The 13,329-nt window shown below is 42.4% G+C and overlaps 1 protein-coding gene across 3 annotated transcripts in view; it reads right to left on the bottom strand.

The window, feature by feature from the left end:
• RORA (RAR related orphan receptor A) overlaps positions 1-13,329 on the bottom strand; it is a 740,258-nt gene that overhangs the window by 278,311 nt on the left and 448,618 nt on the right. The window lies entirely within an intron of this gene.

Genomic DNA, 13,329 nt, shown 5'->3' with positions numbered 1-13,329 from the left:
CTGTTGTTGAAAATAGTTCTGCTCTGTGAATGTAACTTCTCTCCTTCCTTGTTATATGGAATTGTATGTGAGCCTGTGAGCCTGTGAGCCCGCGAGCCTGTGTCTGTATCATTCACTTGAGATCATCAAAAGGCATCCTGGCTTTGTAATTTGCTCTTTTGCAGACTTTCGACTTAATAAGCGATTCCAAAATTAGTAAAAAAAAAAATATAATAAAGTAAAATAAAGCCAATTTAAAAAGCCATCGACAGAATATACAAACTGGATATTCAAGGAGAAGTGTTTGAAATGCCTCAGCCTCATTTCAAAGAGCTTCCTGCTGTCAAGCCCAAACACCCAGACAGGTAGACTGCTGTGAAATATGTAGGCGATGCCTGCTGCCTGATTTTCAGATGGCGAGGAGGCATTTGAAAGCATCAAAGTTCCCTGTATAGATGTGTGTACATTAATCCCTGCTTCTGTGATCTCTGCACTCGCCTATTGTAACTTGCTGTTTAATAGATTGCCAAACTTTGCCCTTCACAGACTGCACATTTTTTTTTTCCCAAGGATCTGCTCCTCTCCCAGGAGCTTCTTGCTGGGGCCGAGTTTTAAAAGTTTTCATTCCTGGGCTTGTGCTATGGCATTGGGTCACTCTTTGAATTCTGCACTTTTGAACACCTCACTTGTTGGCTTGCTTTTCCTCGCCCCTGGTGTCGATGTCTGTATGTGGCTAAAGTCAGTGCCCTCCAACCACGAAGCATCTGCCATGAGCCAGCCCTGATACGAATCATTAACAACCACAGCACTAGCCCTGTAAGAGCCTGTAATGTAGTGGGAGAGAAGATAGAGATCAAAGGCTGTCAACTGGCAGCCCGCAGGTTGTGTATGGCCCAAAGACATGCACTGTTTTGCCTACACTGTGTTTTAAATTCAGATTAGTAACTAACACAGAAAAGATGGGAAATTTCACTTAGAAATCTGTGCTTCAAGCTTCTCTTGGAAAATTGGAAGGTGTGATTAAACAGGGCTTCCTGCCTGCATGGGTCCTGTTTTAGTTGGGATATATATATTTTTTCTAAACTGAGGTGGTGGAACATTTACCATTAAGCATCTCGGCATGGGCTTTCTTGATATCTTGATGTTACCTGCTGGGACATTGGCCTTTGGAGTCTGTGGTCCATGATAAGGACACACACAAAGGCAAATAATACTAACTGGAAAATTTGGGGGACACCAGCATGTACTCTAAATACGTCATCTCAATTGATCTTCCAAACACATCTACAAATCTGCCATTATAATATCCACTTTACAGATGAAAAGTTGAGGCTTTATGTTTTTAAGTACCTTGCCCTATTTCACACAGCTGACGATAGAGGAGTTGGGTGTTGGAACTAGAGCTACTAGCTTTGAAGCATCCTTCTTTTCAATTAGAAAGGCAAGAAAGTCCCCAGGAAGGGTGCAATATGGGCTGCGAGATCTCACATTGTCTTCTCCCACTGAAACTCAACTCTCCTCTAGTCTAACCACACCGCACTTCTCACTGTACCCGAGATATTCTTGGTCATTTGATCACTTCTTGTGTTTGTGTATTCTATTCCCTGTCCTCACCTTCTCTTTCGTACCTGCAAACTCCCTCTTGCTTTGCAAGACCAAGAATAATTGTTAGTTCCTTTATGAAGATTTTCATGACCCCTGGGTCAGTTTGTCTAACACTGGGGCTCCTAGAGCCTCCATTTTTACTCAAGTGTCGTGGTAAAAGGTCCATATACTGGTGGCTTTTCACTGGATTGTCAGTTTCTTAAGGGCAGGGCCATATCTCGTTCATCACTCTACACCACCATGCCCAGCACAGATGCCTGATATGCAGGAAGTACTACTCCACGCAGGGTGGCCTATGGGTGGAGTTTTCCAGGCTGAATCACACACTTATCAAGGTCTCCTTGGGGGAAGTGATATTGAGTTGGAAGGGTCAACAGTAAATTCCATCCGGGTTTTCATTTGTTTTCTCATCCCCCATCATGACACCCTCGCTTATCCTCCAACCTTTCTGCTTAACAAGACTTTGCGCTGCTTCCTCTTTTGCCAGATGGCAAGGCACTCACTACTTCCAATACCCAGATACATCCATCAAGCAACTTCAAATTTGAAACACATCAGAAACTTGCTGGGCATGGAACAGGTAATGAGGAAATGGCATATGTGCACTGTGGGATCGTGATGGGGCTGTAAAGTTAATCAAGAAAGAAACAATTCCACCAAGAGCTTGTGAACATACCTGAAAGGATGGGCAGGTTTGCCCAGGTGTGAGCCGTAGGCTGGCTGAATGTCTCTTTCTCATATGGGTTATGGGAAACCGATATGCCTCCAAATCACTGGCTGGACCTCAACTGAACTTTCAGTTTTTATTTTCCACTCCCATACTATTTTTGAAAGCGTTAAATAATTGCCTCTACAGCTAACCACTAAAGGCCTCATTTAACAAAAAATCAATACGGAGCAGCAGTACAAGAATGGAATAAACCAAACCAGAGGCCAAAGCTTAAAATCCATCTCACAACTGAATCATAAGTGGTAAAATTAAGAGCAGGTGCACTGACAGACAGAGGTGAAGGCTGGCCTGATAAAATGGATTTTTGTTATTTCTAATGAACTCATCACATGCAGACAATGAGAAAGGACTGACCAGGTGGGAGGGAGGAGCTGACTTTGGCAATGATGTGTCTTCTCCACAAAATGATTATTTCAAGAAAGGATGCCGAGTAGAGGCTGTAGTACATTTAGGGGAGTTTCAATCGGCATTATTTCATTTCTCCTCCCTAACAAATCTTCACTGAATGTGCACTGCATGTGTGGTTATTTTTAAAATGTGCACAGTGAACACAGCTTGTGAAACTTCGGTCATCATCCTAATCAGGCAACTAATGCCCTATTCAAGATTGGTGTATGCTAGCGACCACATTTGAGAATGATTTTACCTGGTGTGAACAGAGAGTAAAGGAGGGCCACCCCTTTCCCTTGATAACAGGTTCTTAACTGTTAGTCCCAGGAAGTAAAGCAAAGGCAAAGGAACTTCCATGATAAATATTTAAGAAAAATAATCTTTAATTGAGTTAGAATGAAAGTAAATGTGCAAACTGCTATTTGAGATAACTGTCTCGATAAGCCTCTTGCAAATATAATATGAAGCAGAAAACCTGTTAACTCTTTTTGTCTCGTCTTTATTCACCAGGGTTAGGTGCTCTTACATGGTAGCGGGAATCTGGACTAGTAATACCTTGATGAAGTTGCAAAAAGAACAACAACAAAAAACCCATTTGGTTGAGCACTGTGAGCTGACATATGCACCTGTAAGCCAAGACAATTACAGAGCTGCTCTGCAAATTTGGTTAGGGTTTAGGGGATAATCTTACACTAATAAAATAAACCATCCTTGCATGTTCTAGTCACCAGGTAGCAAAAGCCTGCTTAGGTCTCAGTGGATTCCTTCTTTCTGGTCTCATCAGGAGTTAGATATTGGTGTTATAAACTCTTATGCCACGAGTGTGCCTCTCTGATGTCTGATATCCATTTGGAATCACCTCGGAAAACTCACTATTCCCAGCAGTTTCTTCAAGCAGGCCACCCTCTATGCTCCTGAATGTTCTCTGACCAGGCTGGGCCTTACTTTTCCTCCAATAATTAGCCACCCATTGTCCCCCTCCAATTTCGTCCAACCCTGTTTCCTACCCCTTGCATTTTTCTTGTTTCTTTCATTTTTCCTGTGTATGCTGACTGCCTAGTTCCTCTTCTACTGAATTATGCTCTATTATTTCCACAGCCTGAAGAACTCACAGCTGAAGCATTATTTCTAACCTTATTTTGTATTCCTAGCATGTGCTATAACCTGTTTTGGGTTTTATTTGCAGCCAAGATGCTGACACAGCTCCAATTTTGTTTTCATATTTTGATTGGGTAGGAGTGTTCATTACTGTGGGTACTAGAGTAGGGAAGAAAAGTCATTTTAAAAAGGCACAATTTACACCTTCGTTAAAGGGCTTTTTGTTTCTGAATGCTGCCCATTTAAATTCTAAAAACTACAAATGTTCAAAAAATACATTCCTTTTTTTTTTCTTGGAGAAAAGAGATTTTAATGAAAATTATAGAAGTCCAATGTAATTTTCCTATTATGTTTTTAATGTCGTGCCTATTATGTCTGATCTCCTTTTGTGTTTCTTAACTGACCAGCACGTACAGGCAGGTGTGGAAAGCCTAGAAGTCAGGGGTTTGTAAGAAATTATGTTTTCAAAGCCCAATTCAGCTCTACACTAACCAGCCTTCCCAGGGACAACTGCCTCATTTGTGACATTATTGAATTCATGGTTCATATTAAGCTTATATCTCATAACCAGGTAATTCATGAGTTTCAGCTACAGGGAACCCCTTAGATGGGGCATAAAATTTCCAATGAACTTTCCCACAAAGGAAAGTGTAGAATGAGTGAGGTTTCATGCTCCTTTATGTTTGTTTGTTTTTTAGAGACCCAGTCTCATTATGTTGCCCAGGCTGAAGCTTAGAGGCTACTCACAGGCCCAATCATAGTGCACTGCAGCCTCAAAATCCTGGGCACAAGAGATCCTCCTGCCTCAGCCTCCTGAGCAGCTGAGACTACAGGAGTGCTTCACCATGCCTGGCTGGTTTTCACAGTTCTTGATGTATGATTCTCAGCCTCCTTTTTGGAAGAGATTTAATTTCATGGGGCTCCTCTACTCCAAAATCTTCAAGAACTCCACAGTTAAGGTTGTCAGGTAAAATGCTAGATGCCCAGTTACATTTGAATTTCAGATAAGCACCAAATAATATTTTTGTACAAGTATGTCACATGCAATATTTGGGACATAATTATATCAAAAATTATTCTTTGTTTATCTGAAATTCAAACCTCTCTGGGCATGTTGTACTTTTATTTGCTAAATCTGGCAACCTTATCCACAGCACATAAGGGAACAAGCTTTAACTCTTAAGGTAGGACTTCTGAGTCCCCCATAGACTGACTCTCTTTTCTTTCTGCCTTATTTTCTGCTATATCCAACTCCCCCTATCCTCCCACCCTCCATTCCACTGAGTTTGAGTTACTTTCCCATCTGGAATGCCTCCTTTCCTTCTCTCACCCTGTATTATTCAAGACTGCCTCCTCAGGGAAGCCATCCCTGAACACTCAGCCAAAAGCAATCTCTTGGTCCTTTTAGACCAGAGAGCTCGTTCTATGTGGCCCATTCATTGGTACATCTCACACACGTGCCTGGGAGCTTAGCTATCATTTCATCTCTATACTGTATTCCTTCCAAGAGGACACAAGCTCTTGGGTAGCAGTGACCTTGCCTTATGTTTCTTTGTGCACTTTGCAGTGTCCAGCACTAGGCCTTTCACATAGTTGGTGCTCAAGGGATACCTACTGATAGAAAAGGCCACTATTGATTGTCACCGAGCTGCTCTCTTTTGCAGCTTCATGTTTCTCACACTTCTTTCCCTGCATTGAGGGAAGGCTCAACCCGTCCTCCAGAATGTGAGCATGAACCCCATACATGAACTTCATCATATACCTCATTAAAAACTTGATAGCCAGATTCATTTCTCATGGACAAGTGAATAATAAGTAATGCAAAACTCAGTCTTATGTGGGCAAGCCACTTGTTCTGTCTGTAGATCAGTTGTCTCATCTGGGAGAAGGGCCTGCTTCCTCCCCTACCTCTCAGGACCATGAGGATACATGACATCTCGGAAAAACATAGGTAGCACGGTGCTGCAGTGCATTTAGTGATGAGGCCAAGAACGTGGAATAAACTTCTCTAAGTATATTCTGTTTAAACCGGATGCTTGAGCTGCTCATGAGAATTTCAGGGTACATGCCAGCATCAAATTTTCAAATCATGGCTGACAAGGTGGGATTTTTATTTTATTTTATTATTTATTTTTATTTTTATCTATTTATTTTCATCATACTTTAAGTTCTAGGGTACAAGTGCACAACGTGCAGGTTTGATATATGGGTATACATGTGCCATGTTGGTTTGCTGTACCCATCAACTCGTCATTTACATTAGATATTTCTCCTAACGCTATCCCTCCCCCAGCCCCCAGCCCCCTGACAGGCCCCAGTGTGTGATGTTCCCCGCTTTGTGTCCAAGTGTTCTCATTGTTCAATTCAAGGTGGGATTTTTAAAATGACACAGTTGGAGACAAAAGTAGCTGGCAAGCAGGTGGGAGGGTTCTCTTGCTAACCTAGGGTACTAAGTCTTGGCCACTGGAAATTTATACTTACAAGCTACCTCATATGATTGCCTGGATTTTAGAAATATGCAAAAAATAAATTTCTAGGAAAAATACAATAGAGTGATAACGTCAGCTTTAACTTTCTTCAAAAACTGTTTTAAATGTTTCTCTTTTAAAAAACTATTTTGCTCTTCCTCATATGGGTCCCCACACCTACCTTGTGTGAGTCATCATCTCATGCACCAGGGCTTTCAAAACATGATAAGCAAAGCAAGACGTCTACTGTATATCTTGTCAGGAACTTGCTTTTCCTTTTTGCGCCTGTTGCTCTACAGGAAAGATGGTGGAGCGTTCATGAACGGCAAGGTGAGCCACACGTAGGGGCCGTCCTAGCCCAGACTGCGCAACACTCAGGCAAAACCTCATTTCACTGCTGGATCTACAGGCAACCCATACACTGCGATTCCTCCTCCTCACACTCACATTCCAGGCTCAATTAGTGGAATCCTAGTCTTATATCCACACCACGGCAGCACATTAAAATGTCTCCGATTAAGCCCTGGATTAGCATGTGCCCAGACTTTATCTTAATTGCCGATTAAGATTAATCCCGCCAGGGAGTATTCCAGGGCTGCTTTATTACCATGGGGTGAATCATTACATATTTTGAGTTGCAAGTTCCATTTAGCTTTCTTTGACTAAAATGGGAGACCCAGACTCTCTTGGCCTCTAAGGAAGGGGCTGTTTATTGCTTTCTGAAAACCTCCCTTGACAGCTCATTTGCACCTGAAGGTTGTGGGGATGAAGCCTTGATCCATCTTGACAAGTCTATGAAAACTGGAACACAGGGAGTCACAGGCTTTCCAGCGGGCTCTTGGCTTTAAATATCTACAGTGAACTTTGACTTGAAGAATGATCTTTATATACTCGGTGCTGGCTTTATCATTCATAGTGATTTACTTAAAACCTTTTTTTTCTCTCTTTCTCTTGCTCTACATGGATGTACATATTTGTTTTCTGAACTGTTTGAGGATATAGTATATACATGGTCCTTTAGCTCTACATACTTCGGTGTGTGTTTCCCGAGAATGGGAATAATTTCTTACATAACCACAGCTGAGTTATGAACTTCAAAAATTTACATTGGTACTTTTTACCAATCCTGCTTTTACCAATACTTTTACTAATATTGATTTACTCCAAAATCTACTTCACTAAGTGATACCCCAATAACTGTTAAGTCTGGTTACAAAAGAGAGAATTGAGAGCAAGAGAACTCTCCATGTTAGAGGTAAAGTGATGAGACCTAGAAAAGAGAAGTAACTTAGTGAAGGTCACACAGTGGCAGAAGAGTCCAGACAAACTCAAGAACTCAGGGGCAACTTCTAGCCATTGAACTGATACACACATAAAGACTCAAGAAAGGTCAGGTCAGTATCGACTCTGGAAACATCCAGAGCTACCGGGCCAAGCAGACTTGACACTACCCTACCTAGATATGGAAATTTCCCAAGGGCAGAGGCCAAGAACTCTGTTTTTGAAAAGGTGTGCTTCACATTTATGTAATACATAAGAAAGACTTGAGGATAGCTATACCTGTTTCACTGAAATACTTCTTTTCTCCCAGCTTTAAGATGCTAATTGTTCATGGAATTCTGTTTCGCCGTCTGGGGAGGCATAAGTCAGGAGCATTCAGCAGCAGTGTAGAGATCACTAACGTGGCACAGCTGTGAGACCCTTTGATAATAGTACGTGCCTTTGGTCTGACTCAGACTGGAGGACCTGGTGGACACCCACAGCCGTGGCTTCTGGGGATTCCTAATAGGGCAGTTCCCTGCTTTCTACCTCAGGGAACCTGATCATGTTATCGCTCTGAATGGGTTGGCTTTTGTCAGAGCATCTGGGTCAGGTGAGTCTGCGTAGTACTTTTCAATGTCAAGGCCAGTCATGATATTCTTCGTCAAATGTGTGGCGCCGTTCTGTGATGTCTCCATCTCAGAATCTGTCCTGATCCAAGAGCCAACAATGGAAATGGCTTCATCCTGAGAGGCCATCAACAGAGACTTCAGAAGGATCACAGAGGCCCAATCTCCTTCAGAGACCCTCCACCAGACATCCCTTCCTAAGGACTCTTCCTCACATGGCTGTGGGTAGTCCCGCTTCTGCTAGTAGAGGGTATGCCAAGAAAAGAGAAAGCCCCTCTCTGGTCTCCCTCCCCTGCTTACTGCCCTGGGTGGCTACCAGTCTTAGTGGTATTTGGGAGTCCTAACGGATGCACCCATATCTAGGTAACACAAATACCCAGTCTTTATCTTCCTTTACACTAAAGTCCTGAGATACACCACATTGGCCACTAGGATTTCTGAATGGACAGAAGTCATTTGCTGGTCTCTTTCTAAAGGCTGTAGTCTGCCACTTTCATGGTAATTTCACCTTAAAGCAGAGCCTAAGAATTGAGGACGAAAGCTTTCTCTTTTGTTGAACCCACAGTATAACCATGTTCCTTAGATTCTATTACAAAACAACCATTGGCTTTAACTGGAAACTTGAAAATTTAGGGTAATTATAGTATCAATTCATGATTACTCAACACATTTCCTCAACTTCCTTTGTGACTGATATTTTGAGTATGTTACTGTAACATTCGTTGAAGAAAGTGTGTTGTCCTGAAACAAGTGAGGCCTAAGACACCCCACACGTCTAAGATTTCTTACCTATGATTCATGTGGCTGCCAGCATATCTTTTACCTTCTTTCTTCTTTCAGTCCTTCTCTCTTAAGTTCCGTAAACTTGTGTCGGGCTTCCTGAATTTGCCTTCAGCACTAGTAGTAACATGACCCTAAATGGATGGGTTTTCCATGTTATTCTGGTCCAAGCTGCAAAAGATTAGATTCCCTATCGAGCCCTGATGGCGGTATTACTAGGCTTTAACTTGATGGGACGGACTTCGTTAATAGAATTCTCTCTTCAGTTGTTTGACTATGTTAATGTTGCCAGAAGGAAAAAAACCCCTGATTTTCCTATATGTAAGCTGTTTTCAAATTTGCGTGGGGGTTCTCTTGAACAGATCTGCAGTTTTCTTCCTATGGAGAGACACTACAATTACACATTCCTTTTCCTCTTTATAAAAACTAATATCTTGCTAGGCACTCCGCCAGGAGTACTGAAATTTAGTTCTGATAAAAATCCTTCTTGGATATTTCTGGTCTAAGCTTTAAGATCTCTTTTCCTTCTTTCCTTCTTTGCTCTTTTCCCCTCCCTGATTACCCCCTACTCAAGGCACGTGCACACACACGCACAATTCGTTTATGCCTACCTTGGAACAGATCTGAGCCAACGTATTCCCTGGGGGGAAACAACGGTCTCTTTTCCTATTAATGAACAGTATGTTGTTGCAGATTCATGGAGGGCTTAATTTAATAAACATGGAAAGATGAATATGCTTATGGGACATCAAACCTCTTTAGGTTTAAAATTACTGACATAGAAGAATTGTCTCGTGAAGCACCCCGTCCTTTCATGGCTGGGTCGTTATGGAATACAATGCGGCAGGGGAAAAATATCCCTTACCTGGGACTTCGACTCCTTCTACCCTTTGACTCCATCTCCTCCATCCCTAAGTGCCAGAGGAGACGTCAGATGTGCAGAAGTCAGCAATACCTGTGTGTGAACTAGTTCAACCTCCAATTCTGTGGCTTAGTCCTTATCGGTAATTCGATGGGAACATGAAACTTTGTTGAAGGCGAAGGTATTTTGCTGGCTCGGCTAGAAGTGAGTTTAGAGAGCACCCACGATATTGCGATAACCAACCAGCTTGATATGAAGGCACTCATGACCAGCTCGCAGGAGCAGGCCTCGTCCCAACTCCTACTCCCTTTCTCTCCCCGCCACTCTTATTAGACACACTTCAGACTGAATCTTCTGTGGTCCCCACCTCACTCTCCCCACTCTTGAGCCCCTTCCCCTTCATCTTGGATTAGTCTGTCAGATGGCTAGGTAATCTGGCAAGGTCTTCAGGAGAGGAGGGAAATAAAACAGGGGGAACTCTGTCCAGGCATTTAACGATGCAAAAGGCTGCCTGGTGGGGAGCAAAGGGCTGGGAAGCTAGTGAGCACCTACAGAGAGCTGGGTGCTGGGGAGAAAGAAAGGAAGGAGCATCAAAGACTTCACAACCAGGCTTTATTTAAGTACATGTGCTCTTCTGCTCCTTTTAAATTATGCAAACCAAACTGAGATAGGCACAGCAGAGTGTAGATCCTCCACTAAAAGGGTAAGAAGCTTGCAACTGAGCCATGGCTGTAAAGGGTAAAGACAAGGTATGGGGTCCCCAGGGTTTGGGGTCCAGGTCTGGTTAGGGGAGTGGAGTTCTTGTAAAGAGCCCTTAAATCTTTTTCTGTACCAAGGACTGTCTAGACACGGCATCAGTAACAGTGCAATTACCGTCTTTGGATTTATGCAGTCCTATCCTTACCATTCTGTTGAAACCTGCAACCTGCCTCCCTTTTTCCTTGCCCTATTTTTCCTTCTTTCCTTAGCACTTATCACCTTGTACCACTATACAATTTATTTCTTGTATTTACTGCCAATTGTCTGTCTTCTCTCTGCAGAAATATATGCTCCTCAAAGACATGAGTATTTGTCTGTTCATCTTCATTGATCTATCTCTAGTACCTGGAGAAGTGCCTAGTTAGTAATAGGTGCTGAATAAATATTTACTAAATAAATGAATGAATGTTATTACTCCTTACGAGCAGTCCCATACTCTAAAACATCAGGAGCCCTTTAAGACGAGCAAAAACAAAGCCAGAATAACTACGCAGAAACAAAGCATAAGAATGTTCACCCTTTAGTCCTCTCTAACCAAGTATATTCCAATTAGTTAAGTGAAAAGCTGAACACAAAACAAAATAAGACCCAGAACATTAGCTCAGGAAGAAACACAGATACGGAGAAATCACAAGGAGCAGCCTCATGGCATCATGGAAAATTGATGGCCTAGATATCACGAGACCCTGGTTACAGTCCCAGCTTTGCATAAATCTGTGTGACCTTAGGCAAATCACTTTGCCTCTCTGGGCCTCAGTTTTTCCACTTAAGTTTGATTCAATTCAAATATTTAATGTGCACTTATTTCATCACTTCTATCTCTAAAACGGCATAATCTTACCTAGTCCCACCTGATATTAAGATGCTAAAATAGCCTGCTACCTAAATGTGATCATTTCTGCGAGAGAAATTAAAATTGCATGCCCTGTCCCCTATCACTGTGGGCTGCAGTCCCCAGATGGATTACACCTTCATTTTAACATCCTTACTCAGCATGGTAGGCATTTACTCTAAGAGGTGAAGTCGAAAGAGTCCCCTCATGCGGCAGAGTACAGATGCTCACCTCTAGTAACCACTTTGGAGAACCGAATCAAACTGCAATCTCGGCAGCACAGGGAATGAGTAAAACACCGATAGTCGAGGAGTGTATTGAACTGCTGAGCAAGGGGTGTGCAAATACTATTTCAAATGGCTTAAAAAGCATCACAGCAATGTAAGTGGGTTACGGTTGCCTCACAAAAGCACATCTGGAGGATCTCTTTGCTCTCTTGCATCCTTGAATATTGAACCCAGAAAAATAAATTGACTTGCTGTTTAATCCAATAGTCAATATGAGCTTCTAGTGTATAGACTCAATTGACTTAAAACTCAAGCTATAGCCTCCGGCAAGAAAAATGTAACACAACTGCGCAGGCCTGGTATTGATACATATCACAAGTAGCTGTTTCTTCAGCAAGAAACAATTATCGAATGGTCAGTGCTGAGGGATCAATGTGCTTCATAATTTCTGATGTGGCTTACTGTTGTTGTTGTTGTTTGTTTGTTTGTTTTTTTATCTTTACGGGTCTCATGGCTCTCTAAAGGGATTAGGTTATTGGGATTTTTTTTTTCCCATGCAAAAGGACCTGCCTTTCTTTCCCTGTTCTAATGAAAGGGCACCCCCCACTGAGTTCCAAAGAGCCATTGCCCCTTAATGTGCCCTCTGCCATGCATTACCTTAGGTTATGTGGCAAACCTAACCCTATACTACAGCCCAGTTACCTCGGTGCAGACAACTGGCTGTATTTGATTGTTTTGCTGTTGACAACAGGATGGATTAGCAGGGCTAGAAATTAAATTATATTGAGTATTCTTTAATGCCTTATGTACAAATTTTTCTGGCTGTCAGATTCTCTGTTTGGCTTCCTCAGGGACTTGAAGGCAGGGGGTCAGGAACTAAATGTTTTGAGAACTGACAGCTCCCTTTAGTGAAAAACAGAATCCTCCCACCCTTAGCCCTTCTCAGTTCAAAGAACTGCTTCCTGCTTCTTTGCATGGAAGATAGTTACTATTTTTTTCTTTCTCTTTTGAGTCGGGATCCCTGGAGAGCCTTACAAGAGCACAGTGTCTACTGGTTAAAGGGTAACCATTTTCAGGGAATTTGCATTAATCTTATTACACTTTATCTTCCTTCAGGGTGAGGGAGTGGGACGCACAGTGAGGTTTCCTTGGAGTTTCAGGTTTAGACACACCCCAGAACTCAAAGTAAAAATGATATAGGCTTAATAACAACTTCCCAAGAAGCCTTTTCAAGTTCAAAGTGGATTGTAAACATTAATTAATCAATTCCTCCTCCCAACACTGTGTGAGGTATGAATTACTCCCATTTTATAGATGAGAATGTTTAGGTAGAGAGCATAAATAACTCGTTTCAAGCCTAGATTGGACTTCTAGTCAGTGAGGGAGAAGCAATTTGGATTCCTGTGCACAGTGAAGGCTCATCAGACTTTTCTCATTCACAAAAATTAATGAAAACCCGTCCTAGGAACCCAAGCCTCGTTGTCTCCCTGGAGTGATCTGAGTGGTCTCTCCCAGCTTGGCCCAACTCTTATCTTTTTGCATCCTCAGTTTCCTGGCCAGAAAGAATTGCCTTCCTCCAACACAACCACAAGGAGTTCAGATCAAAGGCTCACCAATGGTCCATTTAAATGCCCAAGCCTGTCTAATGCATCTCTCCATAAGACTCCCTGAATGGAGGCTTGGGTTTTACCAGCCCAGCTCTGCCATCGA

This window comes from Symphalangus syndactylus, chromosome 5, assembly GCF_028878055.3.
Source record: "Symphalangus syndactylus isolate Jambi chromosome 5, NHGRI_mSymSyn1-v2.1_pri, whole genome shotgun sequence".
Lineage (NCBI taxonomy): Eukaryota > Metazoa > Chordata > Mammalia > Primates > Hylobatidae > Symphalangus > Symphalangus syndactylus.
Note: the sequence above shows the minus strand (reverse complement) of the source record. Positions and strands in the feature narration are given on the sequence as shown.